General features: G+C 40.9%; 1 pseudogene; it reads left to right on the plus strand.

Annotated features, from left to right (window-relative positions):
• Positions 1-12,327: 12,327 nt before the first annotated feature.
• Positions 12,328-13,407, plus strand: LOC142891343 (gamma-crystallin M3-like; annotated as a pseudogene).
• The last annotated feature ends 3,180 nt before the right edge of the window (positions 13,408-16,587 follow it).

Raw genomic sequence — 16,587 nt, forward strand, 5'->3', positions numbered from 1 at the left:
TCTCTGCATATGCAGCCATAAAAATGTCATCTTGCTTTTAGGCCGCGCCACGACAGAGATCAAAGCAGCACTGATGCCTTCGAGTGGAAACACGGGCCCTCGCAGCGTCGCCCGCTGGATACTCAGAAAAAGAGACTTAACCCCACCATCTGTCACTCAACAGTCATTCTGCTGTTTTTGATCCTCCGCTCCGTGGCCATTGAAAAGTCAACATAAGCCTCTGGAGGGGACACAGAGGAAAACACAGAGATTGCCAAAAGGGAAATATTTTGTTTCGCAATAATAAAAGCAAATGACAGGACTCAAAAATGGTTCTTTTGCCCTACAGACCATTGACAAAAGTGACCTAGTGAATGCACTTTTGTTGTTGTCCTGATGTCACTAGTTTTAGTTTTTGTTTAACGTAAAGGACAAAAAACACTACACACACGCACAAACAGAATTTTACTTATTTTATGTTTTAGTGCAATGCTTTAGCAAATGTATTCAGTTACTTCTAACATGGAATAGAGAGTACAGTAATTCATTTTAATAGTGTTTTCAGCTGTGGTTCAGTTAAGCTTTTGCCTATTAGCTTATGTGATAGGCTCTGCCTTACAGTCAGGGATACAGTAGTTTAATCTGGTTGAACAACTGAAATCCAAGCTGATTCATTGTATCAGTTCAAATGTATGACTGCTTGATTTAACTAAGATTACATCTTATTTACTGACCCATCATGACCAGTAGGAAGGGAAATTTTAGGGATTATATTCGTGTGAAAAAAAATGGAAATTTAAAAGAATTTAGGAATTAGAAGATGCTATTACATGAAGGATTAGGGAAGAAGACAGAGGACAAATGGAGGCCGGAGGAGGACAGTGAAGAGGCAGGAAGTAGCAATGAGGTGAGGAAGAGGCTACACTTGAAGATGCATTGCCATCATAATACAGATATGCAGGCAAATAGCAGTTTTAGAAACAAATATGCTCACACTCTTAATAAAGTGTTGGCATCTGATGGTACAGAAATAATCATCACAGGCCGATGCTGTAGCTACCTAATGTGCGCAATCCTCTGTTTACAAGAAACTTTTGAAAAAGTAGAAGAACACGGAGCTGATTGTGAATGTTTTGCAGCGTAATTATTATGACTTTGCCTGAATTTCTGTGAAAACCAGTTCTGGATTTGATAGTTTTCTGATATGTGCCCCCTAAAACCTCCTGTGTTGTCCTGAAGCCTGTGGTTCATTTACTGCAAAAGGAAAGGAATCTGCACGCTTAGTTTCTGGTATTGGGCTGTTTTGCTTCTGTTTTCATTGCTAGGTTGGAGAGTTTGATCTGGTTTCTTTTTGAAGGACTATCTGGCGCTGGCTTGAACTCGCAGACATTGCCGTGTGCAACCCTGTCTTCAGTGTACGTGCTCGTTTTAGTGTTGCGAAACGGTGATGGTGAAGCACGCACAACTGTTTATTGCTGCTTTCAAATGCCACCTTCAAAGCCTGACCCCACTGAGACACATGCTCATTCGTTTGGACAGCAGTTGCAGTGCAACGTCTTAGCTAGCGCAGCAGCCGCCCGCTCTGGTTATATATGGGAGTTACTTACAAGCTGAAGACCTGACTTCTAGCAAAAAGACACATTACTACTACTATTCGCTGACAGATTGCGATTATTTGAAAAATAATGAGAATAAAAGAATGAAATATTAAATATGAGATAATAATTTTCATCACTTACTAGTTAACAGCTATGTAAACTAGTAAGTAAGTAGCGGCCTCGCTAGAGTGCTGTTTGTTTGGACAAGGAAACTACATTGGGACCATAGAGAAATACACTGTATCCTCCTTCTGCCCAAGAAAGGATATCATTAGTGAATGACTATATTAGCTAGTGAGGGTGCAGATTTTTAAACTGAGAGAGCAATTCATCAGTACAATACAGTTTTTTAATTTGACAGGCAGGGATTTTTATTTTTATTTTATTTTAATATTTGATAACAAGGTGTTTCGTATACTTGGTCCATGCTGTTTTCAACTTTACATAGTTAGGAAGTGCTTCAGCTGACAAAAGTAGTGACTGTTAAAATATCATCAGATTTGTATGAGACAATTTCTAGATTTGAAAAAAAATTTAGAGCCACTTTTTCCTCCCCAAACGGTTCCCTAAAATATATCAAACAGCACCAAACAGATAACGTGCATGAGCTTTGGCTCAGGCTGAAGAAATACTGTGTCTGCGAGTTGAGCTCAACCATAGCTGTGTCGTATTCGCTCTGCCTGAGGAAATTCAATTGTTTCTGAGATTGCACTGATTGGCACGTTTTCTTCGATACGACAAGAAGTGGCAGGGCCGACAGAGAAGCTCCTCCAGCATGTGGCTCATGTAAAGGAGATGGTGAGCAGCAAATTGTGACCAAGGACTCACTTGGACATCAAATTGAACGTGATCTTAACCAGTGACGGCAAACTGACGGCTCATCTGATTTCTCTGTCATTCTGTAATTAAATTATCTGCTTCTGCGGAAAGTGCTCAACAGACGGCAGGCTTTTATTGGTCACAACAAAACCATAAAAATGGTGTATCATGAACAACAAAGACAGTTAGCATACATTGAACAAATGAATCAATGAATCTGTTTTTTTCTAAAGCATTCTCACATTGCTTGTGCACGACTGGAACTATTTTCATGTAATTATTTTAAGACACTATCTTCAAATTTTAGGATTCTGTACTTGTAGTTTTCAGATCCATTCTATTAGTTTGGGACATGTTTATTTTATCTATGTATTGCAGATCATAACATACTTAGGATTATTATATACAATTAGATACTATCTAGAACTACAGATTACAGAATTGTTATTTACAGAACCTCCAAAAAATAAAACCCAAAGGAAAATCTCAGCATCTAACCCATGTAGATTGTGTTCTATTTTTTTTTATGCAATTGGGCCATGCCAATTCAATGCCCATCCAAATAGGCTTGAATATCATAGAATAGTATCATCAAATGCTGGCCATGTATATTCCTCTGCAGTTTCATGTAGCCGATAAAGTGATTCTGGCACCATGGATGCACTGTGCATTTGCAGGAGAAGAACTTTAATTCTATATAGACAACAAAAGAGCATAATATAAAAGACTTGGTCCACGCAACAGAAACAAAACACGGAAGTTACAAATCACAAGTAAAAAAATAAAACTAGGACGAATTAAAAGGAGAAAGTTGTTTGTTGCCTAAAGAGCCTCTGTCGCATTTGAAAGAAACAAAACAAAACATTTTCTGTTTATGGTTTTAATACAATATGGACAGTCTGCCCTGCATTGTACATAGTTCTGGGGCTTAAAAGTGACACGAGTGACCTCGGCGCTTTCCAAAACATCGCATGCGGTGTTTCATGTCACTGAATCTGCCTTGGAGCACTCTTCTGCAGGCTGGCATTGAACAAATCCACTGTGTGCCACTGAAAAGTCTAGCAGTTACAATATCTGACATGTTGCCCCGCGGTCTGATGTGTGATGAAGACTGTTGTTGATGTTGACTCTTGACACTTAATATGCACCGTATGATTCAGAAAATGTCTTTGCGCAATGAAAAAAATAAATAGATTAGAGATCGCAATTAGCATATGTCATTCATTCAAAGTGTTTATAAGCAGGTTTCACTTTTACGAAGACAAGCGCACTAATTACTATTAATTCAACAGGATTTCTACGTATCGAGGCTGTGACATGCTGTTCGACGAGCCTGCCTTTGAAGCCAGGTTTAGGGGATTAAAGCAGCTGGGCCGTTTATGTGTTTTTGAGTGCTCTTCCTCATTTAGGACGGGCCAGATGTCACTCTGCATGGCCATTCATTATGCTGGTAACCTGGCCTGAACCTGGCAGCAACTTACTTCCTGTCATTGATACTTCCTGTGACCTTCAGTCTGTGCCAGCGGCGTCTATCTTTACACACATACACACGTACACGCGCGTGCACACACACACACACACACACACACACACACACCATCCATAGGTATCTATAGATAGCTCACTTGGCAAAAAGAACATAGCACAAAATCAAATCAGCCAATTTTCCAAACAATTACTAAGCGAGTTATAACTCGAACCAACAAGGTGTCGCTATCTTGGCTATATTTCAATCTAGACCAGGGGTCACCAACATGGTGCTCTTGGACACCAGGTAGCCCCCAAGGACCACATGAGTCGCCCCCCCCCCCCCCCCCCCCGCAGGCCTGTTTGAAAAATAGCACGACTCGTTGAGTTGAGCTGCGTTTAAAATTAAATTTTATCCAACCTTGTCATTGATGATAATTGTTGACAACTCCTTAACGTGGTCAGTCACATAGGTCAGTATCATAAATAATAATAATATATAAAAGGATAACGTGTTATTTCAGGAGAGTGCAGCAAACTGATTGCCCTTCATATGACTCAGGTCCCACAGAGTAGCTCTCAGATTTTTAAAAGGTTGGTGACTCTATATATAGTAGCGCCGGTATATATGGCATGGCTCAAATGTTGACGATTCATCCTTCTATCATGTTTTCTTCTTGTCACTCTCACACTCTCTGCGATACCCAGTTTCACTCCATCACCATCAGCGATCACGCGCCGACTTTGAACTGGAGGCTTAATACGTCGTTACTCATAGACCCAGATTTAAAAAATAATATATATATTTTTTTTAAATTCTTCAACAAGGTGTGGACAATGTCTTTACAAATTAACAACTTTCCTGAAACCCCCATTTGTGTTATATGGCAGGCAGCTAAAACTGTAATGCATGGCAAAAATTAATATCGAATTCATGCCACAAGAAAGATACGGAGCAAGCGTCGGAGTCAGAATTAGTCAACAATATCAAAACTTTAGAATCATCATTAACCTACCAAAATTATCGCCCCCTTTGGCCAAATATTGGTCCTACCTACTCCAAAATGGCAATAGAAATCCTGAATACTGGCCTGCTTTCTTCAAACGTGACCTCTGCTAACATCAGCCTTGTACTCAAGCCTGACAAAGACCCTACGCTTCCGTCCAGCTATCAGCCAATATTGTGAATCAATACATATCTTACAGTTGTCTGTAAAGCCACAGCTCCAGGAGGTTTAGCCTGTGGCTGTGATGTCAGTGGTGCATAAAACAAAATTACATACAACTGTCCACAGGAGGGCGCATGGTATTTAAGATTTTATTTATTTAAAAAAATGTTGAAGAACAGGGGGTGCCAAAATACTGCAGCCTCTACCAGCCTGTGAATTAATTAGCATCTGCCCATTTTCTTGCATACTGTTCAGAACTATTTTCTATGTAAGTATGCATCACAATTTTTACTGTAGAAAAGAAATAAAGGGAGAAATAAAGGGAGAAAAGCAAATCAAAGGTGGCATTTATACACCTGTCAAACTTCATGTGGAAGTCAATTTCAAAACATTTGTGGATAGGGTGCTGTTTCTAATTAGGCTTATTTGCATAAAAGAAGGAGTCATTTTGCGTGAAATAATAAATTAAAATATTTTCCAATGAGTTTGGTTTTCTGCCAAAATGTGGATCTGGCCCAATGGACTTTCAGGAAATTGGGTAACACACAAGTAATGATCAATGCAAATGTGAAAAAAGTTGCTCTAAATAATATAATTTGATCTTTAAAATTATTACTGTTGTTTATATCAAGAGGGAATTTCACTATTTAGTCAGTTAGGCTTTATAATTCGACTAACTGTAATGAATGATTAAATAATTAGTTCGTGTAAATACTTTTACAGAATATTTTTTTTAAAGAAATACTCATGCTGTAGAGGGAAAAATGTACACTGCATTGATGCATGTATTTATGAAGCGTAAAAAAAAAAAAAAGCCCCACAACTGTAACTACAATCATCTTCCAACAGAGGGTGCAAAGCTGCTCAATATGAAATACAGCTGCCTCTGAAGTAATTTGCCTTCTTTTTCTTTCTCCTGTCACTCGCTGAAAACTGGGGTTTGTGTTCAACAATCAGGGTTCGAGCTGAATAACAACAGTTGAGAGAACGTGCTGGTTTGGCATCCTTTGTGTTGCTAGGGTCACAACATTGTTTCAGCAATCTGAGTGTCAGCACAAACGGCATACTTCAGGCTTTTAAGAGCAAATCCCACTGAGTCATCAGCCAGCTGCAATGTTTTGTCCACTGGTTTTGCTGAGCTATGTGACCCTTGTTTGATGAGAGCTGTGTCATAAGACAGCCCTTATTTTGAAAAGGGAATAATTAGTCAAATTGTATCTCAACTAAACTTCCATCCATCCATCTTCTAAACCCGCTTACTCCTGCACTCAGGGTCACGGGGTTCTGCTGAAGGCTATCCCAGGTGTCATGGGGTGAAGGCAGGGTTGCACTCCGGACAAGTCGCCAGTTCATCGCAGGGCCACATTGAAAGACAAACAAACATACACCCATTCAGACTCACACACCTATTTACAATTTAGAGTTCCCAATTCACCTCACATGCATGTTTTTGGGCTGTGGAGGAAGTCAGAGTACCCGCAGAGATCCTATGCAGACACAGGGTGAACATGCAAACTGCACAAATAAAGGCCCCAGGCTTGAGATCGAACCCACAACCCTCTTGCTGTGAGCCGACAGTGCTAACCACTGCACCATCGTGTCAAACTTACTTTTAAAATACGGATATATAAAAGGCTTTTGACAAATTACTCGGTTACTAAGTTTGGGTCCTTCTATTTTTTTTTCCTTCTTTTATACAAGCCAATTTTTTTTCCTTTCGGTTAATTTCTCTTTCTCTCATAAAGTGATCAGCCGTGTCCTTGGAGAGGTAAAAGCTACAATGTCCAGGGGCTTCATGTACAAAAGGTACGTTCGCACAGAAACTCGCCGCACACCCGTTTTCAATGTTCACGTTGAGATGTAGAAAAAGTGACAAGACTGCGGAAATGTGTCGTGCTTCATGTCAACTTCCTAGCTGACGTACTCACGTATACGTTTCTACACTCGGTTCGTTGGCGATGCTCACTGGTGGTGTTTGGAAACGATTACTGAAATCGTATCAAATAGGCTATTGTGAAAAATGACCACATTCAATTAGACTGACGGGTATAAGAGCACGCACACACAGATGTAGAAAACAACACTAACGACGGCAGAATTGTCACTATTGGAGGGCGTGACAAATAGAGAGACACGAAAGAAAGAGACTAAAGATCAAGAGGCGCCGTCACATGATGAATATTGTGTTGTTGAATGTTTACGCCAGCCATAAGCATTTTGTTCAATCAGTGACAGATCACCTGTGGTGCAAGCATGCAACTGATTAATATTGTGGCGAGGTGGCTGGTTCAATGGATGATTCATTCATCCTTAATGACTTGATTTTTACTGGCATACTGTGGCATTTGTGGTGCGATCCATGTTCGTGAAATGTAAAATTACTCAATGGAAGCCAGTAATACATTTTGCACGTAATGTAATTGTTAAATCAACCTGGGGTGACCATGGCTATACCTTGAAGATGTGGCTGATGACGCCGCAGACTGACCAAGAGCGGATACAGTATATAATGAAGCCCATTAATTAATTAACTTGAGACATGTACGTATTTTTCCAAGTTCCTACTTTGTTTACAGTTTTTCCAGTTCCAACCTGTAAAATTTATTTAAAAATGGTGTGTCAGAGCACCATCCAGCACCTGTCCCAGGGATTCCAAAAAGTATCTGTACTACTATTCTAACATAGGCCAAAATCACAGTAAAAGACCTGTCCTTGACCTGAAGGCACACAGATGCGACCCTCTTGTTCACAAGGGTGAACTGCAACACAAGGCGCCTGAACTGTGGGGCAATAAGCAGGCCCATCGTGTGCAACGCCAAAGAGTCCAGCCACTTTCGAGGAGCTGGGTTCCAGTAGTCCAGGTGAGCCCGACTATATCAACCTACCGCACAAGTTCAAGCTCCTTCACCCCAGTGAGGTGACATTCCATGTCCCTACAGCTAGAGGTTGTTTCTGAGGCGTGGACCCACTTCGCTCAGCTTCCTTTTCGCCTTGACGGATTGATTTAGCATCTGCATCACTTCCAATAATGTTCCCTATACAGCTTCCTCACTATATGACCCCCACTCTTGAATAAGCCGCGAAAATACTTGAACTCCTCCACCTGGGATAGCACTTCCCTCCAAACCTGGAGTGAGCACTCAACCCTTTTCCAGCAGAGTACCATGGCCTCAGTTTTGGAGGGGCTAATCCTCATCTTCTCCAGTGAGAGTTGCAGGTCCGTGCATGATGAAGCCAAAAGGACCACATAGTTTGCAAACAGCCAAGGTGGGGCAGGGGATCCCTGGTGGAGGCCAACCCCCACCGGAAATGAGTCTGACTTACTACCAGCCACACATACCAGACACTCTCCGTCTGAATGGTCATTTACCTCATACTCCCAAAGTTTCCCCCACAGGGTCCCTCGCTGCATACAATCATAAGCCTTCTCCAAGTACAAAAAACACTTGTGGACTGGTTGGGCAGTCGCCTATGTGCCAACCAGAGCCCTGAATACCTGAATAGCCCTGAAGAACGTGTCCACTCTTCCATGGCCAGGACAAAAACTGCACTGCTCTTCCTTTATCTGAGGTTCACCAATTGACCAGACCGTCCTCATCAGCACCATGGAGTAGACTTTACCAGGACGGCAGGGGAAAATGATCACTCGATAGTTCATAAACACCCTCCTCTCCCCCTTCTTACAGATGGGAACCACCACCCTTGTCTGCCACTCCAGTGGTACCACTCCCGATGTCCACGTACTGTTCCATTGACGAGTCAACCAGGACTGCCTTATAACATCCAGAGCCCTGGGGTAGCCAGGACTGATTTCATCTATCCCAAGGGCTCCACTGCCGCAGAGCTGTTGAACTGCCTCAGCAACTTCTGCTCCAGAAACTAGATGCCCTCCACCCTGGCACCCAGAACTCCTCCCACTCCCATGTTTTGCTACTGCTGCGAAATGCTTAGCCTTCCAGTAATTGTCGGCAGCCTGTGGAGTCTTACAGGACAGGTAAGCCCTGCAGGTCTCTCTCTTCAGTTCGGCGGCTCCCCTGACCTCAGTTGTCAACCTGCAGGTGCGAGGCTTGCCGACCAGACCCAAAGACCTTACTGTTATAAGCTAGCCACCTGAACAATGGCTTTGTGGAACAAGACGTATAAGGACTCTATATTCCCCACTGTCCTTGAGATACAGTTGAAACTCTGCCAGACGTGGGAGTTTAAGAGAAGCCAAGTCTACGGCATACTCATTGCTCGCCATGTGATCCAACTCTCCACCCAAGTGTCGAGCATGGTCAAAGGTCTGATGAGACAATTCGTCTTGACCTTCGGCCTCTGCTGTTTTGGTGCTGGGCTGTGCCTGTGTCCAGGGACCGGTGCTGGATCGCACTAGGGGGGGCCGCTCGGCCGTGGTAAGCGTGCGCAACTGGGGGTTGCCACTCCTGCGCACCTGGGTGGTGTGTCTTCCGCCCCGCCTCTGCCTGAGGGCCCTCTGCCAGCAGCTGGTGGGCCTCCTGTAGCACCCTGGGCTTCACTGTGGTGGGGAAGGTAGTTTGACCAGGGACAAATGATGGGTAGTGTTGCTTTGTTTAGTTTTTTACTCCTCCTTTCTTGTATTTCTTACAGTTAGTGTCTCTGGTTGTCGCTGCCCGGCTATCTGGCTATGCTCCGTGGGGTGGTCTATCTGCTTATGTATAGAAAACGGATGGATTTTCTTTATTATTTAATCTCTAAATGTATTGCTAAATCTCTGATGCTAGTCTGATGTCTGCTTTTATTAAATGTTAAAATCACATCCCTGATTCTCCTAAAAGGAAAACTAGGAATCTCCACCTGTGACTGCAATCAAAGATGGGGTGTGCCCCAACACGAAAGACAGTTTGTGTCTAATACGTTTTTGGCAAGAACAATTACACAGACAATTGAACAGATGGGATCAAATGTACACAACCAGTTACAAGAGAAATATTCAAAGTTGATCTTGCTTGCACTTGACAAAAGTGACGACATTAAGGACAAAACGCAACTCTTGACTTTTACCCATATGAAATATGCGACTAATTTTGGTGTATCCTAGGACCTTGCAACCATACAAAGCCTGAAAGGCACAATAAATGGTGGAGGCATTTTGATATTTGTCAAGCCATAAGAAAATTGGGACCTGACTGTGGAGGTGGGCAAGGGAGATGGAGCACCGAAGATGGTTGGCTGTATGTGGTAGGGAGAGTGGGCTCAGTGTGTGTGTGACACTCCCCACCTCCTTCTGCCCTGTGACTCAGCAGGTCCACTGGCACAGTCAGAGACACACCTGGTCTGTGTTCTCTTACCCCTCTTTTTGTTAAATGCAGCTCTGGAGAGTGAATACTGGTTTGGTTGCCTTTATTCATTATCTATTAATTGTAGGACTTGGTCCCTTCTGTCTCATCTTCTCTTTTTTTGAGTGGTTTAGCTTGAGGGGTTTTTTTTAAATTGTTTTATAATAGTAATAGTAATAGTTAATTGTTTTTTTTCTTAATATTTGGTTTTGCTATCTTTTCTTTTTAGTATGCAATTACTTAATCACAAAATCATTCATAGCTCTTAAGTTGAGAAGTGAAGTTGTAGCTGAAGTAGGCAACCGGCTCAGTGGTCTAGTGGTAGGGTGTCCGCCCCGAGACTGGTAGGTTGTGGGTTCGATCACCAGCTGAGTCATACCAAAGACTGTAAAAATGGTACCCATTGCCTCCCTTCTTGGCACTCAGCATTAGGGGTTGGAATTGAGGGGTTAGATCACCCAATGCCAGGGCGCAGCACTGCAGCTGCCGACCGCTCCCTCAGGGGATGGGTCAAATGCGGAGGACAAATTTTGCATCTTTCGGGATGTGACAATCACTGGGACTTTAACAGGAGGGCACCTCTTGAATGCACTTGCATGCTAAGCCAACAGTAACTGTCTTATTGTCTTATTTGCAGTCCATGTGTGACACTTACTGGTTTGCTGTGATCGATTGCAGTGTGGTTCGGTCAAGTGAGCACGCGTGGTGTGGTTGGGCAATTTCTGTAACTCTCCATGAGACTTCTGCACCTGTCGACAGGTATTTTGGCCCACTCCTCTTTAGCAAACTGCCCCAGTTGTCTCAGGTTTGAAGGGTGTCTTCTCCAGACTGGATATTTCAGCTCTTTCCAAATGTTCATTGGGATCATCAGGGCTCATAGATGGCCACTTCAGAAATAGTCCAATGTTTTGTTCTTAGCCATCCCTGAGTGTTTTTTGCTGCATGGTTTTGGGTCATTATCCTGTTGGAGGACCCATGGCCTGTGACCGCTCCATATGCAAACAACCAATGGTTGAATCGCCGATTTGGACCTACAGCGTCTGTACACACTCAGAGACAGAACAGACTGACAGGACTGAGGATGTTTTATATTGAATCTGTTCTTCTGTTTAGTGTCATTTCCTGGTTTGAATAATCTCAGTCTGGAAAAATAAGGACAGCTTGGAGAAGATGGCAAAACTGCTTCTAAGATCTCTGGGGTTCAAACCCTTGCACAGCTTTTTCATAAGAGTTTTTTTTTTTTTTTTTTTTTTTACAAGAGGAGGCTCATTTTAAGGGCTTAGTCCATCATCTCTGACCATTAGCACCATTTCTGAGCTTTCAGCTTTCAAGGTTTGAGCTGCTTCCCTCAAGGCGGAGGTTTATCCTTTCTCAGTGTCGATGTGTGGCAGTAGTCATGGCTTTAGATGAGAAGAAAAGAAGGGGCACAGCAATAACAGTAGCACGTTTTTGGATTTACAAAACATGCCAAGTGCAAATAACCATATTGTAAGTTCTTTGGATTTGGCTGGGTGAAAAGAAATGTTGGTTGTGTCAGCAGCCGCTGTGTTGCCACAGTAAAGTTCTGCAAAACTTCCACATCAAACACAGTTTGACTTTTTGTTGCACCACCACACTATTCATTGTAATTATAAGCACTTTTTAGAGGGAACAATCAGCTTCTACTCCAAGTTCGCAGATGTTCATATACTTATATGTTAAATAAAAACATACCCACATCTGTCTGAAACAAAACAAACAAAACAACAAAAATAACAGAAAAGCACATGCAATAAGCACAACACACTAGTATTCCACAATTGGTTAATCATTGATCATTAGGTCATTAATTAAACATTTAATTTAACTAAGAATTCAAGGACTGAAAACACTTTTAAAAAAAAATGCAGTCATTATTAAAACAATATCACTTTTTTTTTTTGCACCATGCAAGTATTTTCCTCCTCTCTTCCTCCTCTCTGAGTCTTCCACCCATTTCCCCTGCCTTTGTTCTGTATCATGATGGCACAAATAAAATTAACAGTGATCGCAGAGCTGCTTGTTCATCAACTTCCAGGTAATTTAAATGACAAAACCCTGTTATAGAGCCCATAAAGTATAAAAGCCGGCTGACAGCTGCAGGATGTTGGACAGATTCCCACATGCACCGATCATCAGACATGGGCAAGGTAAACAGACAGTCGATCAGAAATGTATGTGAAAGAGTAGAAGAGCTGAACAGAAGATGTGTCAGTCTTAGATAACACTTTTTCAAATAGACAAAATGAAACATTGCTCCTCATCTATTTGCATGGTTTGAAGTTTTTGTTTGTTTGTTTCTCATTTTCAACAGATCATCTTTTATGAGGACAGGAACTTCCAGGGTCGCTCCTATGAGTGCGTGAGCGACTGCTCTGATATGTCGGCCTACCTGAGCAGGTGCGCTTCCTGCAGGGTGGAGAGCGGCTGTTTCATGGTCTACGACCGGCCCAACTTCATGGGAAACCAGTATTTCCTGAGAAGGGGAGAGTACTCTGACTATGGGTCTTTTGGCATGAGTGACTCCATCCGATCCTGCCGTCTGATTCCTCAAGTATGTATATAAAATATTAGTAAGCACCAAAATGCATAGCGTTCGATAATACAATTCCAACAAAACATCTAATTATTATGGAACACTATTGTTTTGTTAATTTATTTGGCTGAGCTGTAAGGGTGTGAAAATCTATCAAAGTAAAATATTTTTTTTACTTTAGAGTTTTACATTTTCCAACACAAAGAAAAGGAAAACTGTATTCCAATGTTTGTACCTTTTCTCTACAGCATGGAGGCTCCTACAGACTCAAGATCTACGAGAGGGAGAACTTTCAGGGCCAGAGTCAAGAGCTAATGGACGACTGTGACAACATCCAGGACCGCTACCGCATTTCCGACTGCCAGTCGTGCAACGTGATGGACGGCCACTGGCTGATGTACGAGCAGCCCCACTTCAGAGGCAGGATGATGTACCTGAGGCCCGGAGAGTACAAGAGCATTAAAGACATGGGATACAGCGGCATGAGGCTCAGCTCTGTCAGACGAATAATGGATTCCTGTTGAATCAAATAAAGAAGGTTATGTCACACTGCATTTTCTTCTCATTTCACTTTGATTTAAATCTGTTCTGAAAATCTGCATGCTAGATCTTTGAAGCACGTACAAGCGCCTCAGGCCAGACAAGTCACGCATACGTTTTTGTAAGAATTGCAGACATGAGAAAATATAATCTGCCTAAATAATGCAAGAAAAATATATCAAAGCAACTTTGAGCAAAATACTGAACCTCAAGTTGCTCACCTGATTCAAGCAAGTGTCAATAACATCACTAAACCTAAAAACACAATTCAAGGGTCAACGATATTGAGTCTTTGGAGTTTATTGGTGAATATCGTTTCATGGGAAGAAGTTTACTACAAGCAAGACATTGAAAAACACATTCACAGCAATTTGTCTTCGAACAAATGGTTTCCATTGATAATCTGGAGTCAAATAAACTACTCTTAAAAGGAAAGCCTTGGCCAAACAAAGAGTTGAAGGGAGCCTATTGTGTTAAAGATCAGACTTTACAAGAAATGTGTGTTGAATCCAAGCACTCAGATCACATCCAGTTCCAGGACGTCAAAGATGCTGCATATCCCGTTACCTAAATTGTCAGATTATTGTCCAATCTTGTTGTTCTATCTCTTTCTAAATCAATTAATTAATCAGATCTATATTAATAATTGCAGATGAAATAAAAAGGGCATGCAAAAATCATATTTGACAGTAGGAAAAAAAAAATAAGATTGCCATTTTTGGTTTAGCAAAATTGGACCAAGTTTAACTACATAAATCAAGCCGACAATCATGGACTATATTTCATATGAAAAATATGTGAGGTGTGGTCCCTGTCAATTTCATTTTCACAAAGTGAAGTTGGAATTTGGCATTTACATATCATCATAAATGCCAAAATGTGGTGTAAGCAGTTCTTTGCAGGGAAAAATATTGCTCATTGCTCGTTTTTCATCAAACGTTGTCAAATATTATAAAAAATATTTTTAATTTTTGAATTTATTAATGTCTTCACAATTTTGAGGTATGTTGCAAAGGTTTTCATAACTAAAATAAATGAATATTGTTTAATGGGACAGACCTGAAATTCCTTATCATTTATTTGGTCTCCGTATTCATTGATGTCCACTACCAATCTAATATTATTGTGAATTGATCTCCTAACAGGGAAACTTGAATTTGATATCCCGTTTTAAAGATGAACTGTGAAAATTTTGTAATTAGTCATTTGTAATCAGAATTTCTTGGAGTGATGGGTCTTCTATTTATTTTTGGTCATTGCTGGGTTGTAGCTCCCAGTGTCACTGAGGGTGGAAATATGCATGTTTCCAATATTTAATAGATGCAATAGGCGACCATAGCTGGCACAGATTCAGTACGACTGGCACTCTGTGTGGGGCCTGCTGAAAAGTTCAGGAATAATGGAGATAAAGTCCATTATTCCTGAAAGAGAAAGTCGATAGTTAAAATAATTTCTTTTCTGATGCAGGACTTTCTTTAGCCAAGAATTCCAGGAAGTTTATTTCCATTTGTTAAAATCATGAATAATCACATATTTGTTTATTATTGTCTATACTTAGAAGGGCTGGTGGAACATTTTCATTTTTTATTTAAAGATGGAGGCCTAGCCCAAAGCCAGTAGAATTTTGGTCAACACTGTTACAAAACCCTCCCTTGGTTAAGCCCAGAAGTAAACAGCATAGAAGAAAATGCAGGAAGTTGTCTGTATCCATATCTGATAATAAGCCATGCTCAGCATTTCCCTTGATTTTCTGAAACAGCTCATGCTAACTCACCAGCATCAAGTAAAAACCTACTTTTGAGGCACAGTAATGTCAGAACGTGATTGTGGGTTCCAAACTAAAGTCAGCCTATTGAACGCTCACCCGAAAAATAATGAAATAGTGTCTTAATCATTTACTCTCGAAAGTTCGTAAGATCCACCAACAATTACTTGATATGTATCAGTTAAATAGAACATACTGATCCATGTGTTAAGTAATGGATTTGTATCATAGACTGCATTCTAAAATGGTCGGTCCTGGGATTTTAATTATTACTTAATAACTATTATTAACCATTCCTGTCCTCTGTGGGTCTATTGAAATTTAGCCTTTATTCAGATAAACCATCCGTTGGACCTGACATTTTAAACAATTTGAGACCAATTTCCAGGTTAGGGTTTTTTTTTTTATCTAAAGTTTAAGAATATGCCAGTTTGAAGGTTTCAATCTGCAGTCTGCAGCCTCCACAGTGGTGACTTTGCTCTGGTCAAGGTTTCAAATGATCTGTTGCTTGCTGGCGATTCCCCTCCTTTCTCCATTTTTAAACTTCTTGTCCACGGCGCTGCAATTGATAGAATAGATCATAACGTTGTAATTACACATTGGATTGCAGTGCATGGTCAGGGAAGGGAAGTGGCATTGGACTGGTTTATTTAATAACTTTGAAATGGGTCCCTTTCAGTCAGGCCACGTGTGATTCTCTCTTGTCTGGTGTCCCCCAGAGGTCTTAACTGGACCTGCCCACAGCTGTTTCACTTTCACTTTCAGAAAGACTTTATCTATCAAGCAAAGGACAGACAGTCGGAGATGTTTTAAAAGTGAGTCTAATGGAGATGGGGACACTTATTTACTTTATTTTTAAATGGCAAGGCACAGAAGGACCAGGCGGGCTTCGAACCCCAGACTCCTGGGTAATAGTCATGCATGCTAACCAGTCGGCGAAAGGGATATTCACTTGGCCAGGTAGCCAGGGCACACGATCAATTGGAGGCATAGTGATAGGACTCTCAAATGTCACACTAATGTGTATATATATATATATATATATATATATATATATATATATATATATATATATATATATATATATATATACATATATGTGTGTGTGTGTGTGAAGTAGAGCCAACAATTTTAACACTGTTTGCGGCGTTCATATGAGGCTAAGTAGACACAAAGAATAACAAAAACAATTGAATGATACATTTTAAATCAATGTATCATTGTCGCAACAGGAACCTAGAAAGAAAACATTTCATGTTAAAAATAGAGTTGTGAAAGTTCCCGTTTTACTGTCAAAGTTTATAATATATATATATATATATACATATATATATATATATATACGTATATATATGTACATATATATACATATATATATGTACATATATTGTAATCATTT

This window comes from Nelusetta ayraudi, unplaced genomic scaffold (genome assembly GCF_046127955.1).
Source record: "Nelusetta ayraudi isolate G7.1 ecotype Tasmania unplaced genomic scaffold, CSIRO-AGI_Nayr_v1 ptg000031l, whole genome shotgun sequence".
Classification (NCBI taxonomy): domain Eukaryota; kingdom Metazoa; phylum Chordata; class Actinopteri; order Tetraodontiformes; family Monacanthidae; genus Nelusetta; species Nelusetta ayraudi.